The sequence below is a fragment of the Apis florea genome, unplaced genomic scaffold (genome assembly GCF_048593485.1).
Source record: "Apis florea isolate Af1SG1 unplaced genomic scaffold, ASM4859348v1 contig_2835_pilon, whole genome shotgun sequence".
NCBI lineage: Eukaryota > Metazoa > Arthropoda > Insecta > Hymenoptera > Apidae > Apis > Apis florea.
In genome coordinates this window covers 160,370-178,422 of record NW_028256652.1, presented here as the reverse complement: position 1 = coordinate 178,422, position 18,053 = coordinate 160,370, and the positions used below count along the sequence as shown (strand labels likewise).

The 18,053-nt window shown below is 34.9% G+C and overlaps 1 protein-coding gene and 1 long non-coding RNA gene across 4 annotated transcripts in view; one reads left to right on the top strand and one right to left on the bottom strand.

Moving 5' to 3' along the window:
- hwt (SH2 domain-containing adapter heavyweight) overlaps positions 1-18,053 on the top strand; it is a 206,999-nt gene that overhangs the window by 52,139 nt on the left and 136,807 nt on the right. The window lies entirely within an intron of this gene.
- Positions 15,753-16,659, bottom strand: LOC147657785 (uncharacterized). The gene is made up of 3 exons (XR_015291763.1): positions 16,506-16,659; positions 16,385-16,417; positions 15,753-15,893 (listed from the first exon to the last, which is right to left on the bottom strand). It is a non-coding gene; the product is annotated as an uncharacterized LOC147657785 (long non-coding RNA).

The following is an 18,053-nucleotide window of genomic DNA, read 5'->3' as shown; positions in this document are numbered from 1 at the left end:
GTTATCAATATGCACAATCGTTACGATATATTTCATCGCATTTTTTCCTTTTACTTTCTTGTGTTTATCAAAAAGTTATTATAATCCATTATTTGGGGATCGAATTTTATATTTTAGGAAAATTTTTCAAATTATTTATCGTATCTGCACGATTGAAATTTCGTTCCTTTTATCGAGAGTGGCAGCACCAAATTACCTCTATCAGATTTTTATTTATGTAAAAGTGTAACAATTATCACGCTTCCTCTCAAATTTTTGTGAAAATTCCACTGGCTTCCACGAATTCCGAATCACGAATCGAAATCCTATACATGGGAATCGCGTATTGTCGCAACAGTTGCAACATTTCAAAGTGGTTATAACGAAGGTCTGAGAGCTCCAATATTACGGCGCAATAACTAGGGCGCAATGGGTGTATTCTATGAGACTAAAGGTGAAGGGAAGACGGAAACGAGCCGCCGGAAATTCACCATCGGATCGTTTCCTTCCCACCAAGAGATGCAGAATAATCCAATCCGGAGACGAGGAATCGTTTAAGCGACTCATCTTTTCCACCATGAATTCAATTTCGCGTTACACGCACGCAAATTGTCTTAATAAACGGTGTAATAATTGTTTCGACGAGAGGTGTACTTCTGACTCTGAAAGTTTACAGTTGCCATTTCCATCAAATTTTCAGATGTGTCGTTTGATTATCGAAATTGAAATTAATGCGTGAAAGAAGATTTTCTGTATTAATTGTTTTCGTTCAAGTTTTTGAACATTGATATGGAATGAATGAATGGCAATATTATACACGATTTGATATAGCTTTACTCTCGTGTATAAACATGTAAAGTTGTTTGTAATTGTTTCGAGAATGTAACTTGAAAAATAAAAAACAATAGCTATAGGGCTTGGAAATAGAGAAATGTTTTTGTGTAATTTTGATTGGATTGTAAACAGCCGTTTCGACAAACTCTCGAGGCTAAAAACGCTATATTGTACGTGTACATATCGTACGTACAACTGATAATATTTGATTATCGATTCGATTTGTATTTTCAATATTTTTTTTCAATTTCCTTCGAATTCATCTCTTGTCTCGAAATTTTCAACTTTTCCTTGAAAACGCAATCCCAAAAATAAAACGAATGTTCTCGTTTTATTTTAAGATTCTGTACGTCTCTTATTTTCAAGAGTAACAGTGAAATTTTCAAAAAATGAAAAAGAGAAGAGAGAAAACGCGATATCTTTTCTTTGATTATTTTCTCAAAGTTTAAATATTGATCACACTGTGATATTTCGTTCGATGCAAACGCATAACTTGTATAGAAATCAATCGAGGCAATTTAATTTTTAATTAACAAAGTTAATATAATGTTTGCATAGAAGAAACTTGCTTTGATTGATCTTTGGCATCTCGACTTTTATTGACTTTGATCATTAATAGAAATTGAGAAGATTGGTATGCTTAAAGTCATCTTCACGTTATAACGTTACTTAATCATAATATTTTTTATAATTTATTTATAATTCATGTATAATAAGTACAATTGATTTTTCTTCGATACCTGTAAAAGCTTGTGATACAGTAGAAAAGACTAGAATTAAAAAAAAAAAAAAAAAAAATATCTTGAATATTTCTATCTCTTGATCGATGATAATATTAAATGATATTAATGATATTAATGAAATAATCTGTCACTGAAAAAAAGCAATAAAAGTATTATCGCGTCTTATCGAGATATTTTTTAATTTGGTATTTAATTGGAATGAAATTGCAATCTTCGTGATTGAAATCCAATGAAATTTCGTGAATGAGAAATAATGAAAGGTGAAATCAAGTGCTGTTCAAAATGATTTAACGATATTACGATTATTCGATACTGCTTAATTAACAACTACTTTTTAGTCTGGTTTCGTTCCGCTTGATTAAACGCATGTTTTATCGAAGGTAGCCCTTCATTAAAATTTCTCGCCTCGAAACGAGAAAATTATACAATGCGAATTGATATTTAAAAATTGTGCAATTACAATAAGTTAATTGAATTTCGTTATTTGTGCATTATGGTTTAAAATATATATTTGTTTTCTTATGGGCGTCATTTTAAATGATTTTGTGATTGATAAAATTGTAAATTTATTTATATTTTCTTATTTATTTATGGTACAATTAATAAACATATTGTTTAATTTATACAATCTTTTTAAATAATATGCAATATTTTTTTTTTTAAATATTCTTTAACAATATTTTATGGCAATGTGCAAATATTATTAGAGAGCAATTCTTAAGAACAAAAGATTAATGAATATGTCATTTGGAAGTCATTATCGAGCTTTCACTTTAATTTTCCAAGCATTCGTTATTTGTTGAAGTATTGTTTTGTTATTCGAATACTTCACACAGTACACGAAGTTTCTCTTTAATTTCCACCATTCGAATTCTTAATTCAACATTTGCTTCTTCTCTTTTGTATATGGCAGCAAGGTCGATATTTTTTCGTAGGAATTAAGAAAAGCTCTTGATTTATATATTTAAATAGTCGGTTAAGTAGGTTCAACTGTCGGTAAATAATACAGAGCTTGCGCAAGCTTCTTCTTGCTTCACTATTTTATCGACTGATACTCTGCCTTATCTACTTACAGTCAAAAGCTCGTGTTCTTACCAACTGTAAGGAAACGCTAGGGACCCTAAAGAAATGCAAAGTTTCTATATAAATAAATAAACATTTGATTGGAATTTTTAGCAGAAACTAGTATCTGTTATTTTCAATTTGATGCCTTTTTTGATCATTGAATATTTTATCATATTGTTTGAACATTCTCACGTTCAATTTAATTGATTCGAAAGATAATAAATTTTAAAGTTTAATCAATTAAGATTAAGTAATTTCTTTCTATTTGGCAAATAAAAATTAGAACGTTCTAAATAAAATTGGGTGTCTAAATTGGGTGAAAATATATATCAAATTATTATATTTTTTTGAGATTGATATGTTAATTTCCATAATATAATGTCTTGTAAAATAATAGATCATTATAGATTACTATTAACAATTTCTGTATATCTCTTTAGAATTTATTCTTTAAAAGACGAATCTTTGTGCAATCTTTTGATAATTCAAGCATGTTTCTCGTTTCTGCGTAACTTCTACTCGTATCCAAAGAGCAAACTTAATTCTGTAGCTTTTTTAGAGAGGACGCTACATTAAACTTTTTTTATTTCTCTCCATCTTGCTTTCAACTTTCTTCGAATTTGAGTAACGATTTGAAAGTTTAAGAAATTTATAAACTTAATAAACAATAATTCGTGTGCATTATATACTGTACTTTAATTAATTTTTGTCCAGAAATACTTTACTTGAAAGTAAAGATAATAATTTTAAAAAAAGAAAACAGCAGTAACTAAGTATAATATAAAAAAACGAAAGAAAAGTTATTAATCGATCCAATTGCTACAATCCAAGCATTCAACGTTCTTCTCAACGACCAATTTAAATTGAATTACTTTTAAAACTTGGATGCATTTCCATATTCTCATAAATAAATTAATACGCAACCCACAAAAAAAGAAACCTGTCTATAAACCTAAAAAAGTGAAATCCAAATCAAAAAAAAAAAAAAAAAAACGAAAAAGTTCTCTACACTCTATCAAAACACATCTCAATTTTACAACATAAACGTCACTTTCGCGATACTCCGTTTTACCTTGAATGCTAATGTCAAGGCCGATCGACCGTTTCCTCTTCGCCGCGCCGAGGGACACCAATCATCTGCGCTCGTTTTTCTCGCCGCGAGGAAAGAAAAAAAAAAGAAAAGAAGAAGAAGGAGAAAAAAGAGTGAAAAGAAAAAAGAAAAATTCCCTCTTGTTCACGCGCGCAGCGTGAAAGAAGAAACGGCGCCGCCTCGCGGTGAGATCGAACGAAAAGTTCTCCCGCGCGGAAATTGGATTGCGAACAGCCGCAAAGGGACGATGGACACGAAGGTCCATCGCGTTCCACTCCCCCCCCTCCTCTCCTCTCCTTCTCCCCAGATGCGGGGAGAAACGATTCGATATTCGAACGAGAACGGTCTAAATTGAGTCTAGCCCGAGTTTCTGCTCTTCTGGAGTGGCACTTGCCAAGGCAGCGGCCCTAACCGAGCGTGGATCGCCGCTTCCGAGTCAAGTTGCTGTGCGATTCTATCGAGGGGCCTACAGAAGCTAATTGGCCGGTCAGCCCTTCACTGGGGCTGGGGTTAGGTAGCCGGCATTGCGACAATGCAATTTACGTATACGCCCGTCCTCCATTCACCGGCGAAACCGCTTCGAGGAAACGGAAGAAGGATCCCCTTTCAAGGGAGAGGGGGGGGGGGTGCAAGAGGCGCGTGGATCGAGCCGCGAGTATCTGGAGGGAGGGTTGATTCGAGGGAAATTCATCGGGAAGATTCCGTAAAAATTCAACTTCAACTTTGGCCTCGGATGAAAGGAGATACTGGAACAATGAAGGGATGAGATATATTTCTGATATGTATATACGGGGATTCTGGAAGTCTCGTTGGGATTTTCGCTGGTTAAAGAGTTCCTCGATTCGGGTTTATCGAATTTGATATTGCATCACGGATAATTATGCTTATTTAAATTTGACGAGGCATCGAATTCTTTGTTTTATATCCATGATCTAATGTCACCGATGCCTTGTCTCCTTTGGAAATAATGTGGGAGAGTTTTAACGTGCGAAGATGGTTATTGAAATGAATTTAAATTTGCCTTAAATTCGTTGCAATAAAGATATTATAATTATAATACTATGAATTTCACGTTAAATCGAGTTTTAAACTCGATCACAATGAGAGAGATTTTCATTCGATAATGAACTTTAGGATCGCAATACACGTGAATATCGAGAATTCCGTGGATTACTTGTTTTCTAAAGCAGAGGATTATTTTCAATTAAAAAGAAAAAGAAACGAGCTCGTCTGTTACCGCTTATACGTACATACTCAACTTCACTTGATCATTTTCCATCTCGCGCAGCGATACATCATCAACTTGGCCAAGAATCGTAGCAGCAAGCGTTCCAACAAATATCCCGGAGAGGGTGGTACGAGAACTGGACCAAGAAAAAAAAAAAAAAAAAAAAGATCCAAGAGGCGGAGAGCAAAACGCGAAATCAAGCTGAATTATTGTTTCAGTGAGCCGGCGGACCACATAAAACATACTCTGACACGGTGAGACGAGCACCCGAAGGAACGGTTTGATATATTTTCAGCCAACAGTTCCTCTTTACCTCTCGGCCACCCTCTCTTTAGGGGATGTTATTTATTTTCCCGAGAAAAATTCCTTTCCTTCTTCTCGAGGTTTTCTTTGTAAAACCAACCACGATACTATTTCGTCTTCGTCTCTTGGTATAAACGACAGTGCTATCGGGCTAATGTCTGCCTCCTCGATCCGAGCAAGAAGGGTGAACGCTTTTGTGAATTCTTTAACATCGTTAAGCGCACTTTTTATACCACTCGAGAATCGGGGCGGAAGTCTCGTCGATTTCTGAAACGAGGAGCACGCCTCGTGATCCTCCTGTTCGAACGTAAACTCCTCGAAATAGAGACGAGGAAAGAAGTTTATTTGGCGTGTACGATAATGCGGCCACTTCTTTGCAAATTCGCTCTGAATTTACCATAATACTTTTCTTTTTTTTTCCTTTTTTATGGTTACGAGGCTTATTAAATTGCGCGTGTCGTGGTGATTCGAGGCTATGGTTAAATATTTAGAGCGATTGGACACGAAGGTATGTCAAGGTTCTTTCGATTTTTATCGATTTTCTTAGGGAGAGTGAGTTTTATTTGAAAAGATTTTAGTAAATATCTTAAGAAATGATGATGGTCTATGGTGTACTTAAATATGAGATATTAATGTTGGTTATATGTATTTGTATATCGAGAAAATTGAATTAAACTTGACATCAGATAAGAAATACAATTATTATTATTAAGATTATTCGACAAGTACTCTCGTGTCGTTTTCAATTTTTTTCTCGTTGAACGAAAACGAAAGAAAAAGAAAGAGAGGTATTCGTAAGAATCGAGAGAGAAAAGAAGTTTCATTAAATTTCTTGGCTGGCACGAATGAACTGGGCGCATTGAAGAATAAAAGAAGCTTCAATCTCACTCTGTTGAGGGTCGAAACGGTTATTGCTGTGGTTATCCCGAATATTCTACCTGCAAGATCTCTCTTCCTTCATTCGCGATTGCAAGGCCAAGAAGAATGAGTCTCTCGAGGCGGAGGTTCTCGTGTCTCTCTGTTTTGATATCGTTACACCCCATCAGTTATTAAACAAGTCATACTCGCAGTTTCGTCTCTTCGAGATGCATTATTGAAAGGTTTTCAGATAGTAGAAAAATACGAGCATTAGTCACCGAAAATATACTCGTACGTGGTATACTGCTTTAGAAATTACACGAGAAAAGTTAGAAAATTTTTTATTTCTTCTTACTGTCAAGTTAAAATATTGACCCAAAATTGTAATGTTAAATTTACCAAGTGAAATGAATTGCTACTTGTTTCAATTTCTATTCTTCATATTACAATGATAAACGTAAAACATTAAAAACGAAAATTATCCAATCTTTTGGCGTCCAATTCTCATTAGACTTTTACAAAAAATTATAATATTCGTATGTACCTTACATTTATCTTATTAATCATTATGATCAATATCGAATTACAATTTCTATTCACAACAACAAAAATCTCGATCCTTAATTCTCTCAATCGAGCATAAAAATCCAACTTCTCCTTGCAATTCGGAACTTGTCCTTGTTCTCGAGTCGACAAGGTGTCGCTATAATTCAGAGGGCAGCCTCAAAGCGCGGCCGCGCCTCACCTTTCAGCTATGCAAGCGTGTTACACGTTATCCATATTTTAAAAAACCACTTTTCCACCCGTATTCGAGGTGCTCGCTCCCCCTCGCTCCTTGCCACCCTCACTCCCTTGGGAATCTGCGGTATAATAACGTTGACATAGTCGACGTGCAAGCACTAAATAGAAACCGGCCCCGCGTGTACTTTCGCTTCCTATTTCTCCCATCTTTCTTTACTACGAGACTCCTCTAACTCCAAATCCATCCGACAGAGAAGGGGATCCGCGCATTACTACAATTCACCGGAATATCCGTTGTGGCATACTTGCCGAGGCCACTCGATCAAAAGGAGTAACCGCCCTCCCAGAATTCGTACATCTCACCCCGTGAAATATTTTTAACCCTTGTTGGTTGCTTCGAGGATGCCTCGTAAGATTTTCAATATCGCGTACAATCTTTTACAATCTGCTGCAAAAATAAATATCCTAAAAACGAATCTCCTAGCTTCGTTTCATTCCTACAAAATTGTAACGAAGACGTTACAAATCTGCTGCAAAAATATTTCCTTTTCTTTTTTTTTTTTTTTGAAAAAGAAACATCCGAGCTGGTTTTATATGCGATAATTTTCCCATATGATAATCTTCTAGCTTCGTTTCATTTCTACAAAATGATTACGCGTTACAAATAGCGTATTTATTCGTTGGACACGTAGCTTAATTATGCGATGCCACGTTGAAGAAATGCATTGAAATCACGTGTCGTCGGTCTAACGACGGAACAATGGCCCTTCACCGCGCCGCTAAATCGCGCACACCCCTTCCACGCCATATAAATATTTAACACGTGCATGGATGGTGCACGCATCGTTCGGCCAATAAGAACGGCCTACAATTTCGCGTCTTGTGCACGCGGGGAAACGTTGAGAAAGGCGGAAGAAGGGAGGATCGATCTTACGCGAGGAGTTACAATGGAGGCGTCGTGTGCATTGATGAAAGTCTTCTCTCAACCCTTTGTGGATCCAATGTAATTCCAGTAACGCCACCGATGACAACGACGAAAGAGGAGGAGGAGAGCCGAGGGCCGAGAGTGGCCGGGGTTCGAGGCAGAGGAGTGATCCTTAATGGAAGAAACGCGGCGGTGGATGAAGGCGCCGCCCTAACGTAGGCTCTACAATTTGCGACCATTTATTTAATTGGTTCGTCAAAGTCACGGCGAGTAAATGCTCCGCGATGAAAAGGACGCGTTCGAGTTGCCCGAGATGAACAGCGTTTTCGAGAGATTGGACATTGATAAGAATTGTCGAGCGATGCGTCGAAATTCGTGAGGGTGGATCGTGAGGTGTTGCGAGTAATTTACAAGTTGTGAGAAAGTGGAAGTTGTTGGAGGAACGTGTTATCGTTTAATAGAAAAAGAAAAAGAATTCGAAGTTTAAATGTCGCGTTAATAAATAATTCGAGATTAATGTTTGAATGAAACTTATGGGACGTTATAATTTATTGAGCTGTTGATACCAAGAATTTTAAGGGTTAAGCAAGATTGCGAAAGGCTTTTCGAGGCAAATTGAGTAGATCTTGAGGAGACCTGAAAGGCCATGAGTAAATCAAATTATTGAAACCAATTGAAATTCAAGAAGATTTCCAGGATCTCTACTATCTTCCTCAAGTGTCTTTTTTGGAATTTTCTTATTTACTTTCTTGATGTTTTATTTAGTCTTCAAAGTTTAGAAGGGATCTCGCAATTCCTCTAAGTGTTGAATTCTCTCAAAAATATTCCACAATTTTAAAAATACTCATAGTATTTGTCTACCAGTCGATCTTAATATTTCCGTATTTGGAATAGTCGAAATTTGAGATACAATTTTTCATTATTCTCATTCGAATTTAAATTTGATAACAGCATAGGAGCGGTTCAACGCGTAAAATTCGTTCATAATGACAATCATCATTCGAGATCGAGCAACGAATATTAATTCTGGGAAATTGCGATGGTATCAATCAGGCGAGTAAATAACGTCATACGTTTGAATTTTTTATTGGCACAGGGAATCGTTGCGCACATCGATTATATTAGCACTGATAAATTTGCATCGAGCGAAATCACGTGACTCGATGCCGTATTTATTTAACGATGGGAATGGCCGTTGAAGCAAGGTATTCGCGGTCGTTGTTAAAAGGTGCTATTAATACGAGGCTCACGCATCGGCCATTGGTCATCTACACGCAGCCTGTGGTGACGTTCGCCTCTTTAATTACCATCGATAAATCACTCGAGGAACACACGCCTCTTTTGTATTCCCCCATTTCCTCCTCGATCTCGAAATTTCGTGGAAAAAACTTCTATCTTCATCGATTTTATACCAACATCGATCCTCTATTAAGAATCTTTCGTATTGCCGTGCATATTATGTTCGTTCAATTTTTTGAAGAATTTGCTTTTTGACGCTTCTCGAATTAAATCTCGAATTAAGTCAAAGATTAAAATCGTGATCAATTATTCCTTCGGATCGAGATCATACGGACGTTCGATAAAAAGATCGCAAAAGAACGGGTGGGTTTATCGTCTGACGGCAGGGTGTTCATACACGTACAGGAAGATCGCGTGTGTATTTATTCGTGCGTAGGTCGGGCGTGGAGCAGACGCGCATTGTTACGAAATCATTCGACGATCGTACGAGGGACTCGATTTATTTTGTCTATTCGGCGGAAAAGTGCTTTCATTTGCGAGGCAACTGTCAAAGCGATTCTCGCTGAGGGATTATATATACTGGAGGCTAGAGGGAGGAAAATCTGTGTACGAGTGGGAGGGAAGAAAAAATTGGAAGAGAGAGACAGAGGGGCTAGAGCATTGTTGCGTTCGCCTCCACCGTTCGCCCATCACAAAAGCCCTTAATTCGACAATGCATCCGTCGAAGAGGACAATAGCCAGCTCTCTCTCTCTCTCTCTCTGTAAATAATGATTCCTTCGATTCTCGACACTCGTCGTGTCGTGTAACTCTTCCGTTTCTAACTCTTGTCCCCTTCTTCTTCTCGATAATATTTGTACACTTGCTTCATCCCGATGGCCAACTCTTTTATCTCACGTTCAACACGTTTTAAATGTATACTCGCAATTCGTATTCATTTCTTTTTCTTCCAAAAGATTAATGATCCAACGTGAGATCCTCGTGGCGGATTATCTGAAACAAAATTTAATAAATAGTCAGAGGAGAATAATTTATAATTAACGATTGTTCAATTGTACTAAAACTAAATTGTACTAAAATTTCAATATTGTATCTCTCGATAATTTGGATAATCTATTTATTTTATTGAACGTATACGTTAGATATAATGTTGATCGATCTAGTAGTATAATTTCATTAAAAATAAACAACGTTGAAACGAACGAATCACGGAGGAAAGAAGAGAGAAGATGGTTAAGTAAAACGCAATCCATTCAATCTCTTTCCCTCGCAACAGCCTCCACCCTTAAAGCGCGAATCAGAGCAGCGAGACAGGGTTCAATTCTAATACCGGCGGAGGATTCGGATTTCGTTTAATAAGGATTCCAGGCGTGTGCTCGGTTTGACGATCGGCCGTGGTCCCCGAGGTAATTAAAAGAAAGGAATCAGGATTTTTTTTTTTAAGCAAAATTGCAGGGTCTCCTCTCCTCGAAGAAGGAGACGTCGAAGAATTTGAAATCGGATTAAGCGAGAGTGATGGGTCGATTTCGTACCCAGCTGTTTCCTGGCCTTTCCATTTTTCGGCCCTCGCGCCAATTTGCATTACAAATACAAATTTTATTCCGCGTTTCATTAAATTTCGTTTCTTCCCATTGCCGCTACCTCTTCTTGCCCCCTTTCTCACGTTTTCTATCCCTTTTTTGGATCCACCAATTGGATCGCCAATTTTAAAACATTAACAATATTCGTTCGTGAATAATTGTCACTCCGTTATAATCCAAGGATTATAGTTTTTTAAAATTAGAAAGTATATCGTTAAATACGCGTTCAATATTCAAATTTTCAAAAATAATAAAAACTTTCATCAGATTATTCTCTATTTAAATATCTTTATTTATTAATTTACGTTTCGTTTTCGTTTTTTTTTTTTTTTCGAAATGAGCCACTCCTCCCCCAAAGAGATGTATTAAAAATTTTAATCGAGGGATTTCTCCTCTTTATAAACTTCGAGCGCAGAAGTCGTTTATCAGGGACGTGCGCGGAAACGAGTATCGGAGTTGTTAAAGTAACCGGCGGAAAACCAGTTGAAACATCGTGTCAGGATTCGTTGAGGGGGGGGATTGGTACTACTGCAAACAAACCAATTCATCGTCGAGCATCGTTAAATTAGATTACACCGGATCTTGACGTCTTGCAAGGTTAATTTCATCTCTTCCTTCACGATGGTATCTGGAAGGAACTCGATACGAGATGTCGAGAAAATTGTTTACATTCCGGTTATTCGTGAGTTCGGATCAGAGCGAGAGGGAACGAAAAAGGGTGAGAACAATATAATCGTTGAACATCGTAGAAACTTATCGTTTCAAAAATTTTTTTTGTAATTCTACTGTAAATTGTCACAATTTTCTAGGATGATGACGAGAAAGGTGTTACAGAAGGTTTTCTAGAACTTCAGTTTTTTTTTTTTTTTTTTTTTGAAAAACTACGATTATCCAAAATTCCTTCGTTCTCTTTTCTTCCTCTTGAAAAATGTATTCCATTAAAAAGTTCCATTTCCCGTGTTCCTGAAATTCTATTTCCTTGCTTTGACAACATATCCGTAAATCCAAAGCTACGAAATTCATTCATATTTCGTTCTCCTCGATCGAATTATAAATTCTCGACTTCTATAAATGTTTCCTTTATTCGAATTTCAATTCTTATTGGATATTATCAAAAATATTTATGAATTATGGATTTATTCACCCAATTATCAGTCTAAATTATCAATTCATAAAGTATGACGAGGTGAAAGGAGATATCCTCTGATATAATTTAAAATCTTTTGACACCGTTGTAATCGGAAGCCAAGAAAAGTCTTCAATCGGTTCGACAATCGTCGCTCGATCCGTAAATCTCGATCCATCGAGGAAACTCGGACGATCTATGAACGATAATCGCGCACGTGCCGTGGAATCAGATGTTTCGACCGGCCATATCCAATCATCGGCCCATCCCCCATCCAATGTGATCTCGTGGAGCGGCGTGGATTTTCTCGTTACCGAAACGCTGATAGTTATATCCTGACAAAATTGAGATACGACCACCTTCCCCACCTTCAGGGGAAACTCCATTGGTGAATTATTGAGTTCGCGTGCGTCAAGGTCTTGGCGAGTGACCCCGAGCTTCGCGCTGCCTCCAAGCTTTTACCTTTAGGCAACAGAGAAAGATGTATTTATGCGGGGCAAATTATGAGCGTGGAATTCTGGTGGAACATTCGAGTTTGTTTGCCGCGTGTTACTTTGATACAGGCTGTTTTAGAAAGTTGCTACCGAAACTTTATGACTGTGTATGCGTGTGTATTTATCAAAAGGAGTTAATAAACATATGGTCGTTAATAAACATGAGTTGAAACAGGAGTATAGTGGAAAGTTGCTACGAAAGTTCAGAATTATAGGTGTAGATATATTTATCAAAATGAATAAAAAAATAAATGTGGCTATTAAGAAAGATGGGTTCGAATAGTACTTGTTTAAGAGTTGCATTTTCAATTAGGGTTTTTTTAGTTACTTGTTTGTAGCTGCATCTCGTGGAAGAAGAGTGAATGTCTGCAATTTTTTTCTTTAATTTTGATTGTTTTATTGGTATTGAAACATGTATAATACCTTGTTGACAGAAATCTATCGTTTAATTGCTTATTTAATCAAAATATGCACTTTGTATCTTGAAAAATATATTTGTTTTATAGTTCTCCTCGCAAAATACTCTTAAATATTTAGCCATATTGGGATCTGCAAGATGTAGAACTTCAAAATTTTTATTTCCATTTTTATATTATTTATTATAATATTTTCCCCGTTATAAACTTATTGACATTTCAAAAAAGTATATATATTATAAAAGGATGGTCAAATATAAATAAACATATAAAAAATTCTCGCGAGGAACATAAAATATTTATATTTTGAATGTTTATTAAACATTTGGAAAGAATTGTAAATATTACTAATATATTAATAATAATTGTAAATAACAAATTTTCCTGCTTTTTTTCGACGAGAATTTATTATTTTCTCTTGAAATTTTACATCGAATTCTTGACACCCTATAGATATCCACGATGGTGGACTTTTCTTGATCAACGATTGATCATAAAGACATAGATAACCATAATAGATAACGATAATATCGGCAACGGAATCATGGAGGAGGATTCAGATATATTATAGTCGAATGGTATTACGCAACAGGCAGATAATTCACGCTAGAATCAAGTGGTTATTAATATCAATTGTGCTACACGAGAGCCTTGAATGTCTCAATGTAAAGGACAGAAATTAGTTTGTTCGTGGAGAATATCGTAAATTCAGATTCTTAAGTGGGTTTAGATCGCGTTTATCTGGGACCATTTGGAATGATTGTGGGAAGGGAAAGTGAAATATGTTGGGTAATTGGATGTATTTTAATTGATATTATGCTGGATCATAAATAAGCCTTAGAGACTCGACTCTAAATGCATAAGGTAAATTAAAGGGGAGAAGGAATTCTTTTTAACGTTATCAAAATTATTTTCTTATTTGGTTTTTCTCTTCGTTTTAAAATTATATTCTTGACTTCTTTTTTTCTACAAAATATTGTGAATCTATTTAAATATAATTTAATAAGTTTTTCTTCTATGGCTACAACTTATATTAAATTGTGTCCATCATATTAATTCCATATTTCAAATTAAATAGATTAATTGTAGATTTGATTTTTCTTTTCTAATATATTAGAAAATATTTACTTATATATATTATAATATAATCTAATGTCAAATATCGTTTAAGAAATTAAGTTGCAATAAATAGACTGCTGATATTTATTATCGATAAAATTTATATGAATACAACTAAAGAAATGGATCATAAATTTCTCTCTTATTCCTTAATGTATCCATAATATATATTTATATATGTTCATTCTATAAATTTTTGTATATTTTAAATTTTGCATAAACAATAATAAATCATAGATAAGTTAAATAAAAATTCCTTTATTCTTATATTTATCTTTTATATAAGAATATGTATTTTATAAATATTGTACTACACGCAATTTTTGACTTACTCAAACTGATCTCGTTGAAAACGTCAATATCGAAGACACGAATAAAGAGTCTGTTGATACGATTTTCATAAAGATTGAAAACGGGGATATCGTGCTTTTGCAGCAAGGATTTGGTTGTTTGGACAGTATTTAAAGGAAATAACTGTAAGATATCCGGGGAGTCGCTTTGTCAAGAAGGGTTCCATCCCTGTCAAAATCCCCATAACACCTATTCCACCTACCCTTCTGATTTGGAGTGGAAGCTTACGGTATGAATACATGCATTAAGGTGATTCTTGGGTCAGGCGCCAGTCCACATTTCGGTTGAGATATTGTGTCTGGATTTCCGGTGAGAAGTCCCTGTTCTCCATTAAATTCGCTTTAGACCAGAAATCGTTAGCATTTTCAAGGAAAACATATTCCTTCCACGTCACACGTCGAATTTTATTTATACGTAATATTTATAAGAGTTCGTTTTTAATACATTTTGCGCAATTTGTTTTATTATTATATATAATCCACTTCTTTTCTATTATATTTCACTATGAAAGGATTCCTTTTGTCTGAAACTCTTTTACATGTTATTTGGAAAAAGTTGAAGAAGATTTCGTACAGAAAATTGTTATTAATAATTTTACACCAAAGACTAAAGGTTTTTTAAGTACTTTCAAAACTTTTCAATAGAAGATATCAAGAAAACAAAATAACAATTATAGTGACTATATCATGTATATTTTCTATACGTGAGAAACACTTTTCCATTTCTTTGGAACTGTGATCTAACTATAATCAAAACACACCTGTGTCTTAATTAAAATCGGTTGACTTCTGGCTTATCGTGGCCCTTCGTGCCACTCGTCAGATCTGTTCCCCAGGGGTGCAATTTACTCCCCTTCGTTACCCCTTCGCCATTCTACTAAGGCCATGCTACAGCTTACATCCACCTTCTTCGTTCCAAACTCTTGAATACGGTTACTGATTTCCTTTGCCTCTTTCATCAACTTTGATGTATTCATGCTTTCAATAAAGTCGTTATAAATTTCAATATTGATGAGAAGAATCACGGCGCGTATCGCAGTGATTTTTAATATCATATCTTTAAAATAAAAATTAATAGAAAACTATTGCTCCCTTTTTTGATTGATCTGTTGGAAAACTCGATGGAAAACTTTTTTGTTTTTTCCATTTTTTTTTTTTTTTTTTGGAATTTAGAAAAGATGTTCATTTTAATTTGCAATATTTCGCATTATTGAGCAATTTAGGAGCAATAAACAATTTGATGTTCGCAATAATATTTAAATCGATGAAATTAGATATTTCTCGTTCAACTGTAAATATAAATTCGATCGGAATAAGTTCGATCGTTCGAAACAATTTCGATTGTAATAGTGTAAAAGTTTCGAAGCAGGATGAAAATAATGCGAGAAACTGGAACATCTTGTCCGCATTTCGCGAAATAACCTCCTCCTTACTTTAGACGTGAATATCCTCTTTAAGAATCCGGTTGGGTCGCGGCGATGCCAGTCTTCCTTGGTCTTTACTATGTAAAACAGCCTCTATTCCCTTTTGTCCATCGCTCGGGTCAGCCTCGATCGTTAAAGTTCTGGCCGGGATGATGACGGGTTCTGTGAACTGTGAACGGACAAGAGTTTACCTTTTTCCTGCCCGTTCGATATTTATATAGTATCTAGAAAGCTGTATACTCGGATCTGAGGATTCTTTTGAGATTTTCATGCTGCCAGTCCTCGAATCCCTTCCACCAGAATTCGCTTACTTCTTCACATTAGAGTAGTTTACGTAAACAGATGCAAGTAGTACACCTAGTTTCTTCTTATGAGGATGATCTGGGGAAGGAGGAGAACGTATTAAATTATATTTCTGTGAAACTGTACCACATATTCGTGAGGAATATTGTTTGTAATTTTTGTTTGCCAATGATTATTTTTTTCCTCATAATTTTCTCGTATAATAACGCATTCATTAAGAATTGATATATGAACTTGACAAGAAATAAGAAAAATTATAATACATCTCAATTCTATCGGCGTAATCTCTGATTTAAATTTATCACAAGAATGATATAATTCCAAAAGTACAAAAAAAAAAAAATTGACAATACTTTGGTTATTCATTTATTTATTATAAAATATATTAATTAATTAGCAAAAAGTAAGTAATTTATCGATGGTAAGGACATTATTGTAACCTTCGTTTTATTAATACAAAAATAATCCATTATCGAATTATTTTCTTCACTTCAAACAAGCTATTCCCCGAGAACATCAATTAATTCTCCAAACAATCTAGCGTAAGAAAAACAAACTTGAATATATACCTCGCCCTCGACCATTCTTCTTTCATCGTCATCCTAAGAAAAAGAAAGAAAAAAAGAAGAAATTCTCATTTGAAAATCCAATTTTCCTTCGTTTTTGGCATGCCTTGTTGTTGTGACCAACCTGTTAACAGCAAAACGATGGATATAAACGCGTGCAACGCAATTTGTTATCTTAATACTCTTCCAGAGTATATTTCTCAGCGACACGATGTGCTGTAACCACGTTCAAGGCAATTCTCCTCCCAAGGTTTTTCGGTGCCCTTATAAATGGTCCCTATAAGCGGCCGTGTCTGCGTTGCATTGCCACGAAACAACACGATGGGAGGCTGCACACCATTAGCTTCCAGGTGTTCCATGTCCCAGCCATTCTGGGCGATCATGCCCTGGATCATCCCTCGAATAACAGTGTAAGTTTCACTATCGTATCCGTGATACAAGGGAGAGGCAATGATAGAGAAAGAGAATGAATGAAATAGAGTAAGTTATTATTAATAAAATGGATGTTTTTTCTGGATGCAATCTGAGTCTTGTAATTCTTTCTTTTAGAACAAGTGTTAGAAATTGAGATGATACATTTTGTTCAATTGATAAGAATGGATTATTTTGGTGTCAATCTTTGCGATACGCGGCATTGCTTCGTATAATTTTAACATAATTTAAAGTTTAAGATTTTAAAAAAATTTTGTATATTATTATATTCTATGATATATCGTATTTATTTTAAACTTTTAATATATCTTCGATGTTTGGATTCTCTCTGCTTTAGTATTTAAATTACATTCACGCGAATTAAACTCTCTTTCTCTAAGCTAACTTAATTGATGGTAACGTAATTAATAGCGAGGTATTCGATGTATTTGAACTGTCTTCTGGAACAATATATGGTTAGAATCGATACTTGGAAGTTACCAACCAACGACGTTACAATGTATGCTTGTACGTCTTCTCGTGATTCAGTGGGAAGATTAAGAACACTTCATCATTTATTACGAAATGCATGGCTGAAACAAAATTTCAATCGTTAAAAGAGTATATGTAATATGCAAAGAGATATCTTATTTAATTTTCATGATTAATTAAAAGTAAACGCGTTGAAAATGTAACAAGTAAATTTCACAATAAGTGCATTGTTGATCATAAAAATAAATCGAGCCAAATAATAACGTGTTAACTTTTGTTAACTACGATCAAAGTGTAAGCATATGAACTCAATAAGAAATTTATAAGAATCATAAGGGAGCAACATGTTCTATATTTATTTCTGAATATCTATAATATGATTAAATATCTGAAAGCATATACATTTTATATTCCACTTTTTCCTTGTAATTTCATTTGTAAGTAATTAATTATTTCATTGCTGTATTAGTTTTGAACTAACTTAAAATGAAATAAAATAAAATCTATTGTGTCAAAAACACTAGAAAAACAAATTATCGATCGAAATAAAATTAGTATTTGGCAACGTTTTTTGACAAAATATTTTTAATTAATTGCAACACGCGGAACATATTTCTAATGCAATTTACTCGATACGATTTTCTGTCTGTATTAAAATTTTTAATATCAAAGAAATCCTTTTCAAAAAATTTTACTCTCTAAACACCTAACCAATTCCTCATCACATAAGCGACACTTGTCCATTCACACTGTATAATCACACATTCGT